The 22,574-nt window shown below is 49.6% G+C and overlaps 1 protein-coding gene across 8 annotated transcripts in view; it reads left to right on the plus strand.

Annotated features, from left to right (window-relative positions):
• The first annotated feature begins 1,622 nt into the window (after positions 1-1,622).
• Positions 1,623-22,574, plus strand: part of NCOR2 (nuclear receptor corepressor 2) — a 259,628-nt gene continuing 238,676 nt past the window's right edge. For all 8 annotated transcript variants that reach the window (XM_068157439.1, XM_068157445.1, XM_068157447.1 and 5 more), the window contains exon 1: positions 1,623-1,923. The gene's annotated coding sequence lies outside the window, so the exon portion shown is untranslated. The remainder of the gene's footprint in view (positions 1,924-22,574) is intronic.

Here is a 22,574-nt window from a genome sequence, read left to right on the forward strand (position 1 = left end):
TGTTGTTCTAAGGTCACTGGAATATAAAAGCCTGGCTCCTGTAACATGAACTGATACAGGCTGGGAGAGGATGAGACTGAGGGCAGCCCTGGAGGAAAGGACTTGGGGGTGCTGGTGGATGAGAAGCTGGACACGGGCCAGCAATATACACTTGCAGCCCAGAAGGCCAATTGTATCCTGGGCTGCATCAAGAGAAGTGTGGCCAGAAGGCCAAGAGAGGTGATTCTGCCACTCTGCTCTGGTGAAACCTCACCTGGAGTACTGCAGTGATAGGACAAAAGGCAATGGTTTGTAACTAGAGCAGGGTAGATTTTTAGGTTGGACATTAGGAAGAAATTCTTTACAGTGAAGGTAGTGAAATACCGGAACAGGTTGCCCAGAGATGTAGAGGAGGCCTCATCCCTAGAGACATGAGGTCAAACTTGGTAAGGTACTGAACAACCTGATCTAGTTAAGGATGCCCCTGTTTACAGCAGCGGGGTTAGACAAAATAACCTTTGAGGGTCTCTTCCAACCTGACGCATTCTATGATTCTATGAATGCCTGGAGTCTTTTTGCTGTGCTATGGGACTTGCCTTCCCTTCAGTGAGGGAAACATCACAGCTAGGAAAAAAAGCTCATAATATGCAAATGACTGGAGCAGAGACACCCCACAATGCAACACAGATAAATTCGGTCCTTTGTCTTCCAAGATAATCGCACCTTTGAGAGGGAGATTTGATCTGCTGCTTTGCAAGACACTCAGCCTGCAAGACAAACACTTCCAAACAGGGCCTTGAAAAACCCATTTGGAAGGTACTGCCACGGGCACAGAGAGCAACTTTTCCTGCTTTTCCTGGTGCACCAGGATCCTTCGAGGTGATTTGACTCGTGCTCCCGATGTTTATGATCACGTTTACACTTGTGCCCAGGCGTGCGCCTCCGCTTACATATCAAGTCGGGTGACTTAAGGAGACTGAATCCAGGCCTGGGAAAGTCCCTCTGCCCCGCGGCAGTGCACCCGTATTGGGGCAAGGAATGCCGAGAGCCACCCACCTCATTATCCTGCTTCCCAGGAAAATGCTACTCGTGGAGAGGTGGGGAAAGAGAAATAAACTGTGGGTAGGTAGAGTGGTGGGGTACCTATGTGAACCCACCTCTGCTCCTGTGTTGACTGCAGGAGTAGGGGAGCAGGATGTGGAGGTACAGCCAGCAGCACTGATACTGCTGGTGACACCGGTACAGCCAGAGTCACTGATGTAGCTGGTGACACCGGTACAGCAAGTGACACCAAATATAGCTGGCAGCACCTGTATAACCAGAGGCACTGGTATCACTGGCAGCACCAGTGCAGCCAGTGCCACCAATGTAGCTGACGAGACCAGTACAACCAGCGGCACCAATATGACCAATGACACAAGCAGAGCTGGTGATACGGATATAGTTGGTGGCCCCGACACCTTGCAAGGGACAGCAGGAACCCGCTGCGCTCCGCCAGCCCCTCGCTGCTCTCCCGTCGGGCGCTCAGCGGTGCCGTTGCGGGTGGTTCGCGGCTCCTTTAAGAGGCGCGGGCGGCCCCGTCCTGCCCCGCTCCGCCCCGCCTCGCCCGGCCGCCGTGGCTGCCGTGGGGCGGCCCGAGGGACCGCCGCCGCCTCCCGCCGTGCTCGGCAGGGCAGGGCGCTGCTGGGCCAGCGCTGCGGCGGAGGGGCGGCACGGCCCGGCCCCACGGGCGGGCGGACAAACAGACAGACAGACGCGCACACACACCCCGACAAACGGAGCAACCGCCGGACAGCCCCATGGCTCTGGATTTATAAACACGGCGCAGATGGCGGGGCCGGGGCCCCGCGCCCAGCGCTGCCCCGCCGGCCGCTGAAGCAGGAGGCGAGGAGGGAACGGCGGTCGGTGGCGGCGATGGGGGGCGGCAGCTGCCGGCGGGATTAGGTAAGGCGAGGAGAGGAGGGAAGCGGGGCTTCGGAGGGGGCTGCCCCGGGCGTGGCGCTGCCCGGAGCGGGCCCGGGGCCGGCGGGGACTCCCCCGCTGTTAGGCAGCGGTCGCCCCGCTCGGGTGGGGGTCGGGCTGGACCGGGGGCCGCTCCCTGCCAGGTAGGGGTGCGGGCGGCCGCCGTTACGTAAAGATGAAAATGTGCTGCTGGAGCTGCTGGCTGGGGGAGAAACTTTCTGCTTTCTGTTGTTTTTCTTATTTTGTTGGTTGTTTTTGGGTTTGCATTTTTTTTCCCTTCAAGGGGAAGCGCTCCCCGGGGAGCCGCGGGGTCCGGGGATACAGGGGCGTAACGCCACACGTTTTGCAAAGTAGCTGGGACGTCCCTGTCTGCAAGGTGGGGGTCACTCCAAGGGCCTCCTTATGCTCCCTTCCATGTTATTATTTCTTCTTCCAATTCTGCATCATTTTTTTGGCTCCTGCCCTACCGACCCGTGTGGAAGCGATACTGACAGGGGGTAATTGGTGGTCATTCAGGTAGTTGTTCATCGCTGGGTGGGAAACCCAGCCTTGCTGCCCCAGGAGGATGCCATCTGTGTGGTGGGTCCTGGGCATGGCCAGCGGCGGGCTGAGCGCGTAGCTCACTTGTGTGGCGTTTAGTGGCGTGTAAATATTTACGGTGGGGAAACGGGGCTGGTGTCTGCAGGCAACAAGTGTATGATTCTCTAAAGCCCAGCTGCAGTCTCTGGAGTGATTATTTTTTTCCCCCTGTCGATTCTGATAATTTCCTCTTCCCTCTTCTCCCTCGGCCGTGCCTTCTGCTCCCTTGCCCTGACAATGCACAAAGAGCAGGCTGCAGTGGGTGCAGGCAGCTGCCTGCCATGTGGGCTGCTGCCAAAGCCACTGAAGCAGCAAAACCTACACGGCTGTGGCCCTCCTGGGGCTTTCACTACCTGGGGCGAGGGACTCTGTTGACCCAAGGAACACCTCCCTTCTTCACCACTTTGAACCTCGTCTGTGAAGACTGCGGGTGCTTCTGCCTGTGCTGGAGGCTGGTTACTCCCTGAACTTTGTGTTTTGGGTCAGCTGAAGAATTTGCCTGGGAGGAGGGTGCTGCTGGAAGTGACCTGGGCAATGGGTGTTTCCTAATGCTGCCCTTTCGGTTCACAGGCGTTTATGGCTTGAACTCTTTCTGCGACCTCTCCTTCAGTATCCACACGAAGCAGAGGCTGGTGCTCTGAATCCTTGAAAACATCAGGGTTTTGCTGAATCTGGTATTTTTAATGCGGCTTTGGTGGATGCAGTGGTCTGCTGGAGCTCCGTGGCTGTGTTTCCCATTTAGGGTTTTATCAATAAGGTTGTTTTTAGTTTGCCACATGTTTTACAAATGAAGGTTTGGTACTACTGGTAGCTCATAAAGGGGAGGAATAGGAGTTGGGACAAGTGGGTGAGTACTTCCAACGAGTGGTGACAAAACTACTGGAGAGCTTTAGTGAAGCTGTGCTTTCCGGGGTGGCTTTAGGGAAGTTGTACTTAAGTAAATTTCATTGTGGACTTGTGGGGTGACTTTGGGACCTGGCTCAGCTTCCCTTGTGCCTGGGTCTGCTGGGTCTGTGCGGAATCTATGCCTCAGGTAGGGAATACACAGAGCAAGGCTCACAAAGTGTTTGGGGGTGAGTCCCAGGATGCCATGAGAGGAAAGTTCTGTGAGTGGCAATATTTTATAACATCAGTTGAGTAAGTTTCAGTATGAGAGAGTCTCTTGCAAAATGTGTTTAGTTTATTGAAAGCAAATGCACTCAAACCTTGGTTTGTTGTTGCCAAAAGGGAAAAAGTAGAAGCTATTTTTGGTGCAAGAGAGGGGATGGGGCACGCACATGTCTGGGGCAGGAAAACACTGGTACTTTGTTCTTCTGGCTTCATGTGGGTGGTGGTTTCAGTTATTTAGTTGTGTGTTTCTGCCAAGTTGCAAAACATACCTGGTTCTGAAAACCCTGTGGAGGTCAGGGCCAGCTCTGCAGAGCTGGTACCATGCTCGTATGGGAACGCCTCCCACGCTGGCATCTCCGGCGCTGGAGAGGTGGGTGGATGCCTCTGCCTTCACACCTTTGAGCAGCAGGGAGGTGACTGGCATTTTTTCACAATGGGATCTGGACTGAAACCATAAACTTGTTTCATGCAAGCCACTGAACAGCTGCTGCTTGGCAATACCTTTCACTTGCTAATGGCTGTGGTTGGATTGGAACCAACTTGCCTCCAGTGGAGGTTGTGCCACTCCCTGGAGCCATCCTGCGCTAAATCCAAAGAGGGTTTGGTTCAGGTTGTTTTCACATCTTGCAATTAGGAGATCCAGTCTGGTTCAGGCAGTTTAGTTATGATTGGCGCTGCAGGCATGCATGCAGCTCTGCTGATAGCTACCCATGTTAAGTGAGCTGCCTGCCTCATCTCCACGGCAGCTCTGGACTGTGCTGGCTGGAATTGGGTCGTAGATGTCTTCATCTTTTATGACATGGCTTTAAATTATTTGTCCTCTTGATGGCTCTTGGTGTTCTCCTTGCTGCTGGTTCGAGTTGTTAATGGCCTCTAAAATACAGTCCTGTTTACGGTCAGGTCATCCTGGGAAAAAACTGCTTCAAGTCAACCATAATTTACATGTGTGACATAGTGTCCTTTTCACAGCCCTTTGGAGAAGGGTAAAGTTATGTTTTCCCCAGTGTCTAGATGAGTAAATAGGAAAGGAGGATTAAATTGGTCAACTTCCAGAAGTGAGTTTTGCGCAGCTGATTTGGGAAGCAGGCATGAAGGGACATAGGTTTGAGAATGCCCCTGTTTGGTGTGCAGTACTTCCTCGTCCCTAACCTGATGTCTCATTCTGACCAGATCACTTGACATGTCTGAAAACTGAGGCCAGGAGGGTTATATGCAGTTCAATGTGTCAGAGCGAGTCTGCAGGAGAGCTGGTGAAGAGGAGACTCTTTCCCCGCGAGTGCTCTGCCTGCTCAGTGTGAGGGCTCGTTACTCCTGGTGGCAAAGCCCTTCTTCCCTCCTGGGTTTTGTGCCATCAAGCAGTGAACCCCTTCAGTACAGACTGGGGCTAGATGCTGGGAAATGGAAGATGGAAATCCAGGGCAATGTGTTCTTAAAAGGACTCTTATCTTTGTGCAGCTGCAAATCGTGACTTGCTTTAGTCTTTGCAGAGAGATTCAGTGGAGAGCAGGGTCAGCTCTAATGGAGCTAGAAATGAGATACAGCAGCACCCAGTCGCCTCTGTGATTAGTGACTGAGGCTTTTGCAGCTGCTTAAGGAGCTGGGCATTGTGAGGTCATGGATATTTGTCTGGGATGCTGTGGCACAGGCTCTTGCATGGATTTGAAGGACCCTTGCTGTCTATTGACATTGGGAAGTGGTGGAGAGCTTACCATGACACCTGTGTGCCAGCACCTTTGAGTTGCCCTGTAATGTTGAAGGGACAGATTTTTCTGTCGCAGCAGAGAGTGGAAATGCCTCTCATTTAATGAGCACAGCTAGAGCAGAGCTGTTTGCTTAAAAAAAGATTGAAGAGGGGAATTGGAGCTCCAGAATAAAAGACGGCAGAAATGCCTACAAGAGCTTGGTCAGAGTAAGGGAGGGATCTGGTAGGAGAGGGGGAGGAGGGACAGAGGAGCAGAAGGAAATGAGTGATTTGGCAGTTTTGGGAAGTGAACCTTGACTTGCACACAAGGCAGCAGTGGGACTGCACTGGGAATTGAGAAATCTGGATTGCATCCTCCGTCCTGCTGCCCACTCCACTTGTCATTTCCCTTCTCAAGGCCACTGGCTCTCCCTCTCTGCAAACTTGCCTCTGGAAATTGGACTTTTTGGGATGTGGACTGTCCCTTACATAACAGTGAGGAGAGGACCTGAGGAGAGGTTGTTTCTTTTGAGCAGGTGCTCCATTCATGGTGTTGCTACCCCTGCCACTTTCATGGTGGGAAGCTCAGAGATGGTACATGGTTGTGGCTGTAGCTGTGGACCCCACTGCTAATAGTGTGTGCTTGGACACTGATCCAGATTTGTCTTGGAGATATCTGTCCAGGTAGGATCTCTGAAAGCTTGAGAGAGCTGAATATCTCTGAAGAAAAGGGATGAAGATGGAGCTAGATGGCTGTGGCCATGATGGCTACCACAGTTGGAGGGGAGCTGGGGCATGGCAGGGGACAATGACACAGGGAGAGCAAAGCAACTGGCACGGATATGTGCTTGCTGGGTGGCATGGAGAAGGCTGATAATGGTTAGTGCTCTCAAGCGCTTTATAGCTGCGGAGCACTGAACAAACATTAACGAATGTAAAGGATAGCAGCTTTGTCTAGTTAGAGAAGGAAGTTAGCCCCAAATTAACTTTATGATCCGTGAAACTGAAGGTTATTTAAAAAAATAATAACACAAATGGAAATGCTGAAGTTTTCCAGAGTCGCTGAGTACGCTGCTTGTTGTTTAATGCCTTCCATTTTTTTTCACTCTCAGCCTGTTTTTGGCTCAGGAACAAATTACAAGCAATATCAGCTTACGCTTGGATTTGAACCCACATTACTCTTAGTCAGCTGAAATATTTCCCCTTATCGCCGCTCCCATAATGTTTATTTTAGACTGGATAGCATCATGGCTTTTCTGCTAGCTGTAGGGAAGAAGCCAGCCTTTGAAACACCCCAGCACTGTGGAAAGAAATGATCTCAACGCTGGTTTGGTTTCCAAATGAGGTACAGCTTCATTTTCCACCAAGAGCTTTATGCAAGGCTGTATCCCAGAACGGTGCATGGCGTTAAAAACCCAGGAGGCAGCAGATGGATGGATTGCTGACAGATTGAAAATGCTGTGACAAACATAAAGCATTCAGATGTGAGGCCAAGGGGGGAGGAAGGTTGCAGGGGGAGGTGGATGCAGAAAGGTCGAGCAAGTCGTTCTGGTCAGATGTGTGGGCAAGGATAGCCTTCGGTAGGTTCAGCCTATAAGGGGAAGAGAAGGTCTTCAAGAGGAGGATGTGGTGAGGAGTGTGTTTCCATCAAAGGGCAGGGAGCCCTCTGTGTCCTGGACTGTTGGTAGGAGGAGGAGGTGGCAGCTGATGAGGAAGGGGCCCAAGTCCAGCCTCAACGGCAGCAGTGAAGGCAAGAGGAGAAGGGCTGCCCTGGGAAGAGACAACGTAGTGGGGCCCAAATTATTTCCTCCTGTGGGAAGTAGTCTGAGGGAGAGTGTCAGCGCCCGGGGTGGCAGGGGACGGTGTGGTTATTGTCTCTGGAAGCTGCTGTCCTGGCCGAGGCTCTCCCGGTGCTGCGTGTGTTGAGGGAGGGAGAGCCGGCAGGATTTCCTCTCTGCGGCGCTGGCTCCCGGGTTAATAACTAACCAAGCAGTTGAGGTTTATCCTTTCATTGTGGAAGAGAATTATTTACATAATACCACTCGGCGTAATCTTTATTTAGCATTGTTTCCCTGGTGGAACACTGGACCGAGCAGCCGTGCCCAGAAATGCCGTTTTGGCCCTAATATGTGGGAAGTTAACCCTTGCTGTCCGAGCGCGCTTCTCTCTGCCCCTGCAGGGAACTGGCTGGAAACCGAAGAAATACTCCAGTGTCATGGCCATCTGTGGGACACTAATGCCTTCTAAACCCTGTTTTCTGCAGGCTCTGGGCTGGTGCTCCTTGCTGCTACCAGAGTGTTTATCGCCAGCTTCCCAAGCAACACGGCGAAGGTTTGTCCTGTGCGTGTTAGGGCAAGAGGGTGGTTTGTATTGTCCTCCTTTGTGCCTCTGCACTGGAGAAGGCAGAAGGTTCCAACCTCTAATACACTGTGATACTGTGAAAGAAATGTGTCAGTCTGTGGGTGGAGGATGACAGGACCTGGGAAGGTTCCTGGTACGAATCATCCCCTTGTCTGTGATCAGTCCCTTGAGGACTCTGTCTCCCAGGTAGGCAGGTTTTGTCATCCTCAGGGAGGGTGTAATTGCAAGGTCTGGAGGCTCAGGTGGTTGTGTAAAGGACCTGGGACCTGATGATTGCAGCAGGCTATGGGTGAGGGACTGAACCTTGGGCTTGGATTTCAGCGAGGTGCAGTGGGAGGATGGCAGAGTCAAGCTTTCTGAGAATGTGCCTGTACCTCCAGCTGTGCGGTGCTGGCTGGAGAGGGTGGAGGGTGTCTTTCCTCTGTGCTGTGGGATGTGTGGGCTTCTAGCAAGCTGTGGCAAGCAACGGAAAGTTGGTTTTCTTCTGAAAACATTTTTAAAATCTTATGAAATAGCTCCAACGACTATGACTTTGTAGCACCAGCTCTCAGCTGCGTGCTACTTGATCACTTTGTAAATAGCCAAGTCTTTGGCCTCTGCAAGCTTCTCAAAGGTGCAGCTCCCAGGGCTGCAGAATCCCCGGCTAGCACCTGGTTTATTGGTGGCAGCACCTGGCTCATATAGCAGAAGCACTTTGCAGCTCTGCATAAGTGTTTACTGCTGAGCCCGCGTGATCTCCTTGCCTTGATGTTGCAAGGAGATGGTTTTGTGAAGGCTGTGAGTCCCTGATGATTTACACCAGATTACCCAGGAGTACAGGCACAGGCCAGGCTGGATGTTGGCATGTGATGGCATCTCCTGTCAGCCTTGCCAGAGGGTGTTGCAGATCCTATGCCAGTTTTATGGTGGTGTTGTGGACATTACCTGATCAAGCCTGAAACTTGCTGGAACAAAGGTAACTTGTTAACACCCTCCTTGAACCAGTTACACCTGGCAGGGTGAGTTTGCTTTGGATCAGTGCTGAGACCCGTGACTGTAACATTCCCAATCCACTGCTAAAGCTTTGTCTACTGGCTCGTCCAGCCTTTGCTGTTGCCGTCATGGTATCATCTGGTATGTAAATCTTGGGTGTGTAATACAGCAGTGGTGGTTGGTGTCAGAGCTGGGAAGTTCCTCCAGTCGTTTGCCTGGGGGTGTTTTTCCTGCATTGAGACCTTAAATAACTGTTTCCCATTCTTCTCTGCCACAAGAGTTTCTTCTCTTTGGTGAAGGGGATGACTTTTTCTTGTTGGAAAGACCTTGCTCAGGCTCTTGTTTTTCTGTGGGTACCATGTCATATAATTCCATTAACAAACTTTCCATCTTGAAAGCAGTTGCAGCTTCTTTTTTTCCCCCCTGCAAGGTTTCAAGTGCACACCAAAGGCTCAGCTTCATTTCTAGGTCACTGGTCTGCCCTTTCATTTCCCCCCTTGTGCTGAAGTTGGTCTGCTTGTTTTGATTTGGTAATACATGAGGTGGTGTTCACAGACAAAACCAGGCAGGCCAGTGAAATTCATGTTCCCCTGCAGCCTTGTTCCTGTTGTGTGAGGGTGTGTGAATAATAATTTCCAAATGCTAGACCAGAGGTGATTAAAAACTGTCAAAGAAATACAATGCAGCGGAGTCTGTGTTGCAGGAATCTTGTGTATCCAGTGTTTTGAGAAAGCTCCCTGAACTGGCAGTGGAAAAAGACATCAGTATTCTTATTCAAGGCTTTGTAGTCTTAAATAAATGTTACTTCTTTGAGAGGTGCTGATGAAGCAGCCTGAGTGTATCCAGGCTGTGCAGGAGGCTGGTTGCTGCTGGCTGTGTGGGGGGGCCTGAGGCTCTAGCGCTGCCTTTCTGCGCTTGCTGGGCTGAAGTTGTTTGGGATCCTGTGCTGCTGTTGAGATGGTTTTGCGCGATGTGGCACAGGCACCTGGGCAGCTAGCACATCTGTGGGCTTGTGGCTGGAGCTGCTGAGCATGACTGGCAAAGGGTAGAGGGGTGAAAGGCCTCTTTGCAGCCCAAGTGGATGCTTGAGTGGATGCTTGAGTGGAAAATCCTACGGGAGTCGGGGTGGCACATGGTGTCTTGCTTGCTCTGAGCAAGTACAAGTGCTTGTGTTTTACTGAGCTGCAAGGCAGTGGATGTTCAGAGGCTTTTGTGGAACTCCAGTGTTGGGCCCGTGAAGCAGTTGTCGTGTCATTGGATGCATTGAGCATCTTTACTTTTGGAACAAACGATCCTGCTGACAGCATGTATAGGAGGTGTCAGCCAGTCCTTTTTTCTTCTTCCTCTCTAGTGTTACTTTTTTCTTCATTTGTAGGTTTTAGTCTTGGCTTTGCTTTGCTCCCTTGACAGGGTAGCTGCTAAATTTTTGTGGTGGGTTTTTTCCATTTTTGATGTCTACGTGGTTTGAGATGCCATGACTAGAGATGCACGTAAAGAGCTGCTGTGGTTTGGGTCCAGAACCCAGCCAGCTGTCAGCAGCGTTCCTGAGGGTTGTGTGTGGTGATGAACTGAGAAACACTGCAAGATGTTGGGTTTTCTCCAGCATTATGAAACATGAGTAGAGAGAGAAGTCAGTGTTCACCTTAAGGGTTGTGTTGTTCTCTGTGACTGGAAATCTAAGGTTTGTGTCATCTTGACCGAGACTGGTGCTCATGAAATGTAAAGCACTTCTGTGGATGTCCTTAAAATCTGCCAACAGCAGGTGAAAGCTGAGAAATGGGGAGTTTGGTGTGCTCAGAGGTGGAGGAATCATGCTGCAGAGGCAGACACGAGCACCCTGGTTGCTCCTGCTTCTCCTGCCAAAGGCAGTGTGAGTTTTGCCATCTCAATGAGCAAGAACTTTCAGCTCCATCTGGGCTTGGTTGTGTGTGGGTTTTTGTGGTGTGTTCCCCCACCCCCCCCCCCGCCTTTTTTCCTTGTGTATTTTGTTCAGTTGTGCTTTTTAAACGTCTGTGAATTTCTTCTCAGCAGGAGGCTTTCTTCCCCACACAATGTATTATTGTGTTTGTCTTGCTTCAGTTCCTTGTTTTATGCGGAAACACCTTGAACCTTTGGCTGAGCTGGAAGATGGGTGCAGAGTCAGAGGGCTGGCTGCAGGCGTGGGGCTGTTCTAGGAAGAGCATGTCTGTGCACGACTCTTCAGCCTTGAGTTACCCGGTTGCTGCTCGAGGCATTAGACGTGTTTGGCTAACACAGGCACTCCCCTGTGTTTTAATCAGGCAGTCTACACATACTTATTTGTGTTTTATGGAGGCTGATCCCTCGGGTGAAGAAGCCTGTAGCCAGAAACGAGTGACTGTTCACACTTGCCTTTTTGAACTTCTTGAATATTTTTCCTTAGGTAACTGGTTACTGAATACAGCAAGAAAACTTCCCAAGGCCAAGGAGGTGTTAGGAAGCAGCGTAGGACGCACAGGGGATCGCTCCACCTGAGTGTACCACAGCCAGTAAAATTGAGAGCATACCTGTTTGCATCACTGTTCTAAGGCAGGATTAGCATATTCATAGTAGTTTATGGCATTCGTTCCATATGTAAATCTCCTGCACACGTGCTCATTATGCGTGTGGGGGTCTCCTAGTGGTCGTTTGGGATGTCCATCCTCTTCCTCCCTATGGCCTTTAGCCAAACTTCTTTGTGCATGGTCTCTAGGCTGGCTGATATGGTTGATGGGACAGACTGACCACAGAGTCTGTCTCAATCACTTTGCTTGTCTTAACTTCTTTCTTAAGCCCTCAGTTAAATTTCATATTGTTTACACAGCTAATGATTCTTAGTGTACACAATAGATAGGCTCTATGAGGATTACGTATTCCTAAATGTTCCTAAGCCAGTCTGGTATCAGCTGGGGCTGAAACACCTACTGTAAAAGGCACGGCTAGCAGTGCTGCTGACCTGGGACCTTATGTTCACTCATTCCCATTTTGCATTCATTTGATAAAGGTGCCTGTGCTGTCCTGGCCATTTGCAGTTTGCTTCACAGAGCCTCCCAGCCAGCAGAAGAAATGTCTAAATAAATGCAGCAGCTTTGCCTGGCAGTCTTGCCAAGTCAATTTGGTGTGCGTGTTGAGGAGGCAGAACAATTAGTTACAGAGACAAATGGGTCTTCTCTGTGTTCTGCACTCCCATCACATGGCCACCTCCCAGTGTTGAGATAAGCATAACTGAGATCTGTATTAAGCAACCAATTAAGGCATCTGCAGAAGAAGGGTGGGGGACAAGTAGCAACTTAACATTAACCTGCTAAGAAAGGTGGAACTGAGTTGTGTCTCTTAATGGGTTTGGGGCTGTCAAACAAGGGTGATTCCTTCTGCCTTTTTCACGGCACCTTGCTGACTTCCAGGCTATATTCCTGAGATGTGAGGGGGCTGGTGGCTGTATTGGCTAAAGGAGTTTTCCACCTCACTGCCCTTCACCGTGTTTCTGTCTCAGTGCTTCTCACTCCTGTTGTTTTTGACTCGAGTAGTTGAAAGGCTGTATGACCCAAATGGCTGCTCCTGGGTGAGTCGGCACCACCTTGGGAATAGTATAGGTGCTGCAAGGTGGGATGGGGAGCCAAGGGACAGACAGCTGGAGACCAGGGGATAGTGGCTGGTATTTACACAGCTTGGTTGCTTTTCAAGCCTATGTCTTTTGCAGAAGCAAAAGCAGAGTCTCGAAATTCTTCTCTAAATAGCAGATTTTTTTCTTCTGTGTAGACCTGTGCTTATTTCTAATGTGTCTCCTGTTATCAGGGGATATAACAGTTCTGATTCAGGTGATACAGACCATCATGAGGTCGGTGGTGACAGGTTGGACTTGGTGATCTTTGAGTTCTCTTCCAGCCTTGGTGATTCTGTGTGATTCTGTGATTCCTGCTGTGATATTAGCCAGTAGTCCTGCTCAGGCAATTTTGGTAGAGGTTAAGTGCTTTCCTGCCAAGGTCTGGACAGCTGGGGAAGGTCTGTGGGGTTTGCTGCTTCTCTGTGGGTTGGACATTGCCTGCCTTGGTTCAGAACATGGCTGGGAGTGCTCCTCCATAGCAGGGGCTGGGCTTTTCACATCGCCTCTGTGTGCCCTTTACTGCTTTGTGTTGGCTGCTGGCTGCGTTGCCTTTATTCCTTGAACCTTGCTTGTGCTCCCTGGGAGACTTGAGTAGTCTGTGTTTTTGTGCCTGCAGATCCAGGAGAGAGCTGATGAAGAGGAAAGTTGGTCGGCTGCCATCCTCTGTGCTCTGTGGCAGCTTCTGCAAGCATCAGTCGTGGCTCAGGCACTTGATGAACAGAAATTGAGAGAGAGGGGAGGGTCCTGTTCCCAAGGGAGTTTAAACCCACTCTTCTACCAGAGCTTTGCTGGACTCCAAATTGCTATTTGTCTCCCACTTCATTACTAAATCTGCTGCTGTTCTAGAGGTGGCAGTTTTCACTCCTGTGCAATGTGTGTTGCAGCACAGTTTGTAACTGATGGGATGTTGATCATAATGAAGCTAATGACACTTAAAACATTTGCTTGTTTGGGGAAGTGCTGCAACACACAGCAGTCAATGCCCAGGCAGCTGTATTTGACATGGTGTTTGGAGAGATGGACAGCTTTCTGTCACTTCTTTGACAGGTGGGTTTTGAATTTTTAAGAGAAAACTGCACCTTTTTGTTTGTTCCCCCACTCAAAAGCAAGCAGGAGCCAGGTGGAGGGCCGATCTCACATGCATTCTGTTTATTTCCATGTGCAAATGCATCTTCTTGATGTGTCATTAACCTGGTTGCTCTCTGGTGCTATTTTTAGCAGCCCAATGATCTATGGACAAGGAGCTCTTCCAGTAAGCGTTTGTAAGCAGTCCAGCCCGGGGTGAAAGGGGTGTTTGTGCAGAGCTCAGGGCACCCTGGGGCAGTGAGGTCCTTGTTCCTGCCCTGCTAGGGGCCCAGAGGAACTGGACACAGCTCCCCCATCCTCAGTCCCACATAGGGAAATCTGTGTAAAGCATTACTCTCCAGTCCCTGTGACCATGGTAACCGACTTGGATACATCAAACTTGACTAATTAACCTAATGGGGAGTCGTTTCCAGGCTGAGTCTCTCCCCTCAGGTTTCAGAGCAGAACTCTTGTTGTCAGATCCACCAGCAGCCTCTGCAGCCAGCTCTGACCTCAGGGTGGTTTCTTTAGCAGGTTTAATTCCTAGGTCCGTCTGAGCTGGGCAGGGTGGCTCTGAACTGATGCACTTAGTTTGCTTTGTGTTCCCTCTCATTTTATAATCTCTGATTCCCATGGGAGGAAAATTCCAAACTCGGATGGGGAAAACTTCTCTAATTTCCTTTTTGGGCTGGGTGAGCTGAAAGTGGGTACTTCTCTGCATCTCTCCTGTTCCTGTACTGCACTGCAGGATCTTTGCCACCCCAGCTTTTGTTTGAAATCTGGTCAGATCCTCAGGCTTGAAACAAAACAGCACATCCTGGAGATGTCTGTGCATGTCTTTGGTTTTCCTCATCTTAATACACTAGTTAAAGGCATTGCTACTTTGCACTCTTTCTCCTGGGTTTAATTATTATTTCAGTGATTGGAGCTGCAGAGTGCAGCAGGGACTTAAGAGTTCAACCTCAATTAAAAACCGTCCTGTGCCAGGCAGATAGCAGCAGGCAGTGCAGCTATTCTCAAGTGTCTCCAGCAGTCCTTCGAAACACCATGTGATCAGTTCAGTTGAGAAATCTGAGTAGGCAGAGAGCAGTTTCTGGGATAAACCTTGTGAGTGCTTCTCAAAATAGCCTGAAAGCAAGGTTTTGCTTTCCACAGCCACTCTTGGTTCTTGAGGCTGGTCAGAATTTTAGGTGGATTACTAAATCATGCTAACCTCTGATCTTCAAAAATCATGAGATCCTTGGCTTGTGGGGGGGTTATTTTTGGTTGTTTTGTTTCTTGTTGCTGCTGCTTCTGCTGTGTTTAAACTGAAAGGATTTGCATTTTCATTACTTATTTTAGCCTTTAATTGTAAGTACTGGGACCTTTCTTGCTTGCAGTTTCAGCTTTTTGTATTTCTCAGTGAAGCTGAAATCACTGTGCAGTTGATGACCTCATGTTTGACCCTTTGAAACCTTTTGGGCAGCTTGGCAAACAAATGTGCTGTGAGAGGAGCACATGAGAGGAGCCTGAGCCATTGCACTGGTCAGTCATTGACTAGGACTCTTGTTTTTCTTCCTTTGAAGATCTGCTTAATGATTGGCATTGCAACCCCCACTGTGCTGGGCACCTGGAGGGGTTCACCACCCGCTCCCTGTGACGTCTTGGGTGACGTTGGAGATGGCAGGGGGGCTTTAGAGAGTCCAGTGCTGTAATCAGGTTTTACTGAGGAGGAGATTGTCATTGATATCCCTGGGATTTGGCATCTATATAAATACACCAGCCAAGCTCTATTTAAGTGTGTAGGTTCATGTCAGTTCATTTGTCTGGTAATAGTGTAGGGAGCATCCCACGACTGTGGTCCTTCCATGTAATTTTTATTCCCAATATAAAACGTAGGTGCTGCTGAGGGTAAAATCCCTGTTAATGCTGGTGCAGCTCCATGGAAGTGTCTGCTTCAGACATGGCTCATTTCAAGCCTGGTGGAGAGGTGGGGATAAAAACTGCAAAGGCTAAAAGTGGTACTGTCACACTGATGGAGACTAGTGCCTATAAGCCTGGGTGTGCCACGTGGGTGACTGCAAGTTTGTGAAGCAGCTCTGAATTCTCAGGGTTTTGAATTGGTTTTCCACCCTTAGTACCTCTGGGTGACACTGAATGTTCAGAAGATGCTGAGCTGAGCTCACACATGAGAAATAGGAATGGCTTTTTTTTGTAGGGGGAGGGAGGAATAAATCTGTTTGTATCAAATGCTCAGGATCCTTCTAGCTTGTGGCTTGGAAAATGGGAGAAAATTGATGGTGCGGGCTGAATGGCACGTGGAGAGTGGTAAGGTCCTGGGTTTCTGCAGGCCTTATTTAATGAACTTTCTTGCCCTCCATGTGTTGCTGATGTGTCAGTGGAACTGAATTTTATTGGCAAAAATGCGATTTGAATGGATATCTGAGATTTGGTCTCAATTGCTTGCCTAAGGGTGATTTTAAGCTAGGTTTCCAGGAGCATCCGTGCTCTCTATGGCTTTGGCTCTCCCCTCCCAGGCTGGCCCTCTGCACCAGGGGCATCTCTGCAGAGAGCAGCCTGTTTCATGCTCACTGGGAACTGAGCAGAAGCCATGAAAAATGTGGTTCAGGTGACAGTGGTTTGGAGTAGCTCTAGAAAATAATCTTCTGCTGGTGGATAATGCCAAACTTTTTCCCTCCCCCCTCCTTCCCCAAAACAAAAGAAGAGATGAAAGGATTCATTAGGAATTATTCACTCAGCTCTGCCGCCTGTCTGAGATCTGGCTGTCTACGTTCATCCCCCAGCTCAGGGAAGGTCAGAGGGCATCTCCCTGGGGAGGATTTGCTGTTGACTGAATTGCACTCTGTCATTATCCTCCTGGATAACGAATGCAGTGGCCTCATTGGCACTGGCTTCAGAAAAAGCACGGTCATCTGCATCTGGCCTTGAGGCGAGAGGTGAAAAACCCAAGGAGAGCTGCCTGGAAAACCTCTTGTGGGAAAGATACAGCATGGACCAGGGTGGCTTGGCACAGGCCTTCGCTTGCTGCGTGATGTTGAACAGGTCTGTAGCCACTCCGGACCTCTGTGTTACCTTACTCTTCCTTGGGAGGTGGAGGGATGCAGCAAGAGGGTTTAAAGGACTAAACCCCTTCTGATGGGGTGAAATTAGTTAGACTTGCTCCTGTTTTCCTCAGGATTGCTTTTGACACAGTTTGAGAGCTTTTAATGAGATTTAAACTGTTTTTATCTGTTTGTATTGTTCTGTTCTCAGATAGGTTTCCTGAAAGAAAAACATACAAATCCCCCTGAGCTAATTGGTGTGTGATTTGAATTCAGCTGCTACCTTGGAAGAGCTTTTCCAGCAGCTGATCTAAGTACAGCCTTTCCCACAATGGTATGGGTTGTCAGTTGATGCTAGAGGATCTTGCAGTTACTGGTGGGGAAGAGAAATGTGTTTTGTTTGATATGCTGCATCTTCTAGTTTGAGCGTCATAAAGTACTCAGATGTGTGAAAGACCCTAATTGAGAGGGGCTGTCAGTGGGATGAAAGTCTTGGTAGCTTGAAATGAGTAAGAAAGTTGTGAGTGCTGGAGCCTGTTGGGCTGCCTGAGGAAGCAGACATGAAGAAAGTTTACTTTTTAACCCCCACTTTTAGATGATAGCCACTGCCTCCCTTGATCTTCTGACAGCCGCAGGCTTGGGAGAGCTTGGGGCTGTGCCCTTGTAATGTGTGGTTGCTCTTCGCTGAGCTGCATGGGGGTGGCTAGATGCAGCCCTGTAAAGTATTAAGCTTCAAATGTTGGCCTTCATTGCCTTTAGGCTAAGTTGGTTCCCTGGAAGATGCTGTGATAAAATTGCTGGCCCAGATAATATGCGTCCTGATGCCGAGCAGCAGAGAGGAGGGCAGGAGTTGGTGTGTCTGCTTATTGCTGTCATCCGTCTTGCAACCAGAAATGTATGAAATGGTCTTTTGTGTTACAGCACAGAGTGTGAGAGTGCATGTTTAAGTGGTTAGCAAATAGATCCAGTTGCTAGATGGGATCACACCACTGTCTTAGCAAATACAGACAGAGATGGTTCACATCCGGATGTCCTGACGGTACAAGTACAGGAGGAGGTGGTCTTTGAGTTTTAAATCTTGTACCCAAAGCAGGGTCATAATTGTTTGAAATCACTGTAATTCTGCCACCAGCAGTAAAGGATGCAAAATTATCTTGTGCTGTAATAAAACAAACAAACAAAAAAATATACAGCTGCCTGAAAAATTGTTGTTGCTGTAATTCAGCCTGAAGTGTGTGGAGCTGGTTGTGAATCAGTTTAATTGCTTCTGGGGGTCTGATCCTCCAGATCCTTATTGCTGCAAGAAATTCTCCTCAGCAGGGTGGTTGTCTTGGGGCTGCTGTTCAGCTCTGTGATGCATGACCAAGTAGTAGCTTGTGGCATTTATGAACTAGGACAGAAGTAGATCCCTTTATTCAGACAGAGCTGTATAAGCCTTCAGTACTCTATAAGGCCCCAAATTTGCCTATGCTATAAATAAGTATGTGGCGGTGTGCTGGTGTGGGTTTCTTTTTTTAAGCTGAAGGCAACCCCTTAAGCTCTTTTCTGCAGGTCTGTTCAAGCTGGGGCATGGGGAATTCCTGAGAGGATTATCATGGTTTACTTGATACAGAACTTGAACTTGAGCAATAGCTTATCTAATCAGTGATAAAAGACATGGAAATGAAGTTTACGTAACCAAGAGGCCATGAACATGGCTTCTTTTCTTTCCTTTTTCTATCTCTTTTTTTCCCCTTCCCTCTTCTTTTTCCCAGCTGGACCAACTCTCCCTGAGATCTCTCCCAAGTTCTTCCCTGCTCACAATTGCAGTGTTTGCTATTTGGTGTGTACTGCCCAGGTACAAAATTTAGTTGCTGCCTGGGTATATCATTGCCCATAGCAATTATTTATTCCCATTGCTGCCTTTGGAGTGGTTCTCCAAGAAAAGAAAAAGAAAGGTGGAGCAGGAGGGCTGCAGAGGCTTAGCAAGAAAAGCTTTTGCTGGAAAGCTTGGTGTCTGGGTTGGAGAGACTGTTGCAAGCTTCAGTGTTACCCGGAGCTTGGCTGGTCATTTGAGCAGCAGGGAGCAAACCTCAGTGGGATCGTGGGGCTGGAAAGTCTCTAAGAGCTGTGAGTAAACTTGACCCTGAGAACCAGAATAGGCTCAGGAGTAGGCAAAGGTGCTCAGTCTGTTCCCAGTGAATCAGAAAAAGTGAAGGACTGGGGAGGACTGGGATAAGTTGGCACCAAAATGTGCCCGCTAGTAAATAAATGTAGTCAAATGTCTGCTGCCATGCTCTGCTGGCCAACTGCTCTGACACAGGATGGAGGACAGTGTTCAAGCCTCTGTGGTCTTGCCTGTTGCCCAGTCTGCTGGTGCCAGGTATGGCTGTGTGGCAGTGGCTGAGCGGCTGTGTGTGTAGAGTCTGCTGAGCTGCACAGGCTGCAGCTGGTCTGCAAAGGCATGGCTCTCATCACCCATGCCCTGGACTTTGGAAGGGGGAGATACATGAAGCTCAGCAAGCAGCTATACAGCTAGGTGTTAGGAAGAAGAGAGGAGCCTTTCCACCCTGCCAGCCTTTGGGGGGAGTGTGTGCTTGCCCTGTGTCCTAGACTTGCCTTGTCTGTGCTGTGTGGGAGGACTATTTTTTTTTAAGCTCTCAGTGTCACAGACTATGACAATGCCACAGAGGTCCAGGCAATGCTGTGCTTCCCGCAGAAGGTCTCAGCAGACAGTCGAAGGCTGGCAGGCTGACAGCACTTATTAGAGGTAACCTTCAGGAAATGCCACACACAGCCCTCGCTGAGCTTTCTGGCTCCAGGCGCATACAGTATTTACACCACGCTTCTTGAGTTTCCCTGAAGGCTTTCAGCCTGCAGCTGCCTTTCTCTGCTCTGCCACCTGCCCTGTGTCCTCATGCTCCAGTACCTGGGGTTGGGACTGACTGCTGGGCTCCTCTGGCAGCAGCCCATGCACTGGAGGAAGCTGCTGGCACCAACTCTTCCTCTGTGTGTGTCACAAAGGTCATCTCCTTTTGGCCTCCCAAAACAGGTGCTTGTGGTAATGTGCTTTTGGATCTTTAGATAAAGCCAGCACCAAGCTTGTGTATACAGGGAATGAGCTGTTAAGAAGTGCAGCACTTGCATGGCAGCTTCATCTTGAAGTGCAAGGGAATTACGTGGGTTCAGCTCTTACGTCTAAGCAGGTGACTTGCTTGTGTGGTTGTGTGTAGAGTCAGAAGCCAAAACCTAAGATGTAGGACTTGAAACCATTTTCTTCAGGTTGTCTAGATGTTGTTTCCCCATCCCACATGGAGTGGGAGGAAGGCAATGTGATCATATCTTATTCTGGTAAATGATAGTGCTAAGCAGCAGCATCTGAGGTACTTTGTTGTGATAGAGCCTGGACTGCGTAGGTGTGCCCTCCACCGGGACCTTCACCCCAAAGGCAGTTCAACTGTTTCCTTTGCTTCCTGGGGGAGAAGTTGGAGAACAAGTAACTGAAGGCTAAGATTATGGGATGTGCTCTGGTCTGGCCTTGCTCTGCTGTTCCCAGAGTTGGTGGCTTGTGTCCTCTACAAACTGAGGAGTGACTGTGGCAGCAGAAGCTGACTGGTATTTGAGCTCGAGTTCAATTGGCTGAGTTGGTTCTGCTGCTGGATCCACCCATTCTCATCCTGCTGCTTGTAGTGTGCAGAAGTTGCAGGTTGGCTTGTTGCTGTGCAGAAAAGTTTTTATCCTGCTGGATGTGACCCTGCTTTGGGAAGGTGGGAGCTTGCTAGTGGTTGGCCCTGATGGGTTTATGCTTCAGGATCCTCCAAAGCCTGTTTTGGCACATGGATTTGCAGAGTGCCTTCCCTCCTTTCTACCATGTGAGCTCTTACTGTCAGAGGGAACCCCAGCAGGGGCATTAAAATCCCACTTTATTATTATTAATTTCCAGCAATACTTATTCCATGGGAGGCTCTCAGTGACTTGGTGCTTGGACTCACTCAGTGAGGAGGAGCAGGACAGTCTCAAGCTGAAGTCCCTTGGCCCTGTCAGCTCTGAATCCCCTGCTTCTCTGGTGTGGATTTAATTTCCACGGTGCTTCAAATGCTTCCCCAGTGCCCAGCTATCAATTGAAAAGCAGTGAGGAGGTCTGCAGAGGGGGGGTGGCGATGGTGGCAATGACTTGTGGTCTCCATAGCAACCTACAGACGATAAATGGATCAATGTGCTGTTCTGCACCATCTGAAACTCAAGCAGCGCTGGCTAAATCTGGGGGCTGCCTTTGCCTGCCAGCTCCTGCTGTGGGGCCATTAGTGTGAGACGGCTGTCACGAAGAGCCTTCCCCCAGTGTGCCTCCAATAACAGGCACTTGCTGCCTTTGCTGCCTGCCCGTGGGGCTTGTGCTGGAAACCCATGCTTGGCTCGCCAGACCTGCAAGACTTTGGGTGTCTTGGGTGCTGTAACACTGCCTGGGGGTTAAGTGCAGTTATGGGCAACTTGCTGAGCATCCGAGTCTGTGGGATTTGAGAAGGGTAAAGAGAAATGGCTTGTTTCCACTCCACCACTTCTGAAAACCTCCAGCTCTTTCTGCGCAAGCACAGGGAGATTTATGCTTCCTTTCCTGGAAGTTACAGGCTTGGGATCCTAGATGAGGTTTGTGTCAGGGTGGTGGGTAAGGGCAGCTGCCTTTGTTCTTGCTTCTGCTTCTGGTGGTGTGCATAAACATGAAATCTGTCTTCTAAACTGCTGCTCCAGTGTTTTTACAGTGGCCAGATTTACTTAACAAAAGAAAATATTGATCTTCCTCTACTAGATTATGTGAAAACTTATCTTGGTATGAAGTTTCCAATCTGCTGCTTTTTAAGTGAGAGTCTTTCCAGTGCTGAGGTCTTGTACATGCTCAGGAATCACACCTGGTTTAGGGGTTCAACCAGGGAGAAGAGGAGGCTCAGGGGTGACCTCATTGCCCTCTACAACTACCTGAAAGGTGGTTGTAGCCAGGATGGGGTTGGTCTCTTCTCCCAGGCAACCAGCACAAGAGGACACAGTCTCAAGTTGTGCCAAGGGAAGTTTAGGCTTGAGGTGAGGAGAAAGTTCTTCACTGAGAAAGTCATTAGTCATTGGACTGGGCTGCCCAGGGAGGTGGTGGAGTCACCATCCCTGGAGGTGTTCAAGAGGAGATTGGACATGGCACTTGATGCCATGGTCTAGTCATGAGGTCTGTGGTGGCAGGTTGGACTCAATGATCCTCGAGGTCTCTTCCAACCTTAGCGATACTGTGATACAGGGCCTCTCCAGGTCTTGGCTGGGACCAGCAGCTGGTGTTACTGGAGCTGGTGGAAGGCAGTGTCTGGCTCGACTCGGCTCAGCCAGCCGTGCTCATCAGCACTTCTTTGCTCTGTGGTTTTCTGGCCCTGTGATGGGATAATCCTAGGTGTCCCTGGCACTTTGAGCTCTGCAGGTCTAAGGGGCTGCACTCTTTCAGCACTGGAGGTCGGCTGTGGTGTGTGGATCCCTGCAGGCGAGCTGGTCATCTGAGGCTGCCTGGGCTCTGCTGCCCTTGCATCTGGACACATCAGTGTGCTTCCTTCACAAGGGCAGGGAAACTGTCGCTTTCCACTTTACAAAGGGCCTGGTGAGATGAGTTGCCAGAGGCTGCACCTGAGGTCTGCGGTGAAACTGGGAGTGCTCTGCAGAGCTCTGAAGTTCAAGTTTTGTGCCCAGGCTTGCATCCAAGATGAAAACTGGTATCTGTGGGGCTCTTCTCACCTTGACTTCCAAATGCCTTTCGGGATAATTGGAGGGTCTTGGATTCCTCAGCCAAGTCTGTTTGGGCTGGGATGGGAGTGCAATTCATTTCTAATTTGTGGTGTTATGCTTGTAATTTTGTCAATGCAGACAGGGAGACCTGCTGTCTGTAGTGGGGTGGAAAATCCCCAAAGTATGCTATGAAACCATGTGTCTGTTGTGGCTCTGTCTGTCCTGCTCTGCCTGTAACCTCTGGCATGCCCTGCAGAACTGCTCTGGGTGGTGGCCTGTGACATGTTCAGGCATCAGTTTCAGAGATCACTGTGCTGTTTATAAAGGCTCGATTGTGGGACAGTCTGGCCAAGTGATCTGAGCTCGTAATTATGTGTAGTGTGGCGCTGAAATGTCCAAGAAATCTGCTGTCTCTGTTGCCTTGTGAATAATTTATGGGTCCCTTGACTCCAAGCTCATAAAAATCGATAACTCTTCTTGGTTCTTTTAAAAA

Source organism: Melanerpes formicivorus, unplaced genomic scaffold, assembly GCF_026170545.1.
Source record: "Melanerpes formicivorus ecotype bairdi unplaced genomic scaffold, bMelFor1.0.p_v2 SCAF_36, whole genome shotgun sequence".
NCBI lineage: Eukaryota > Metazoa > Chordata > Aves > Piciformes > Picidae > Melanerpes > Melanerpes formicivorus.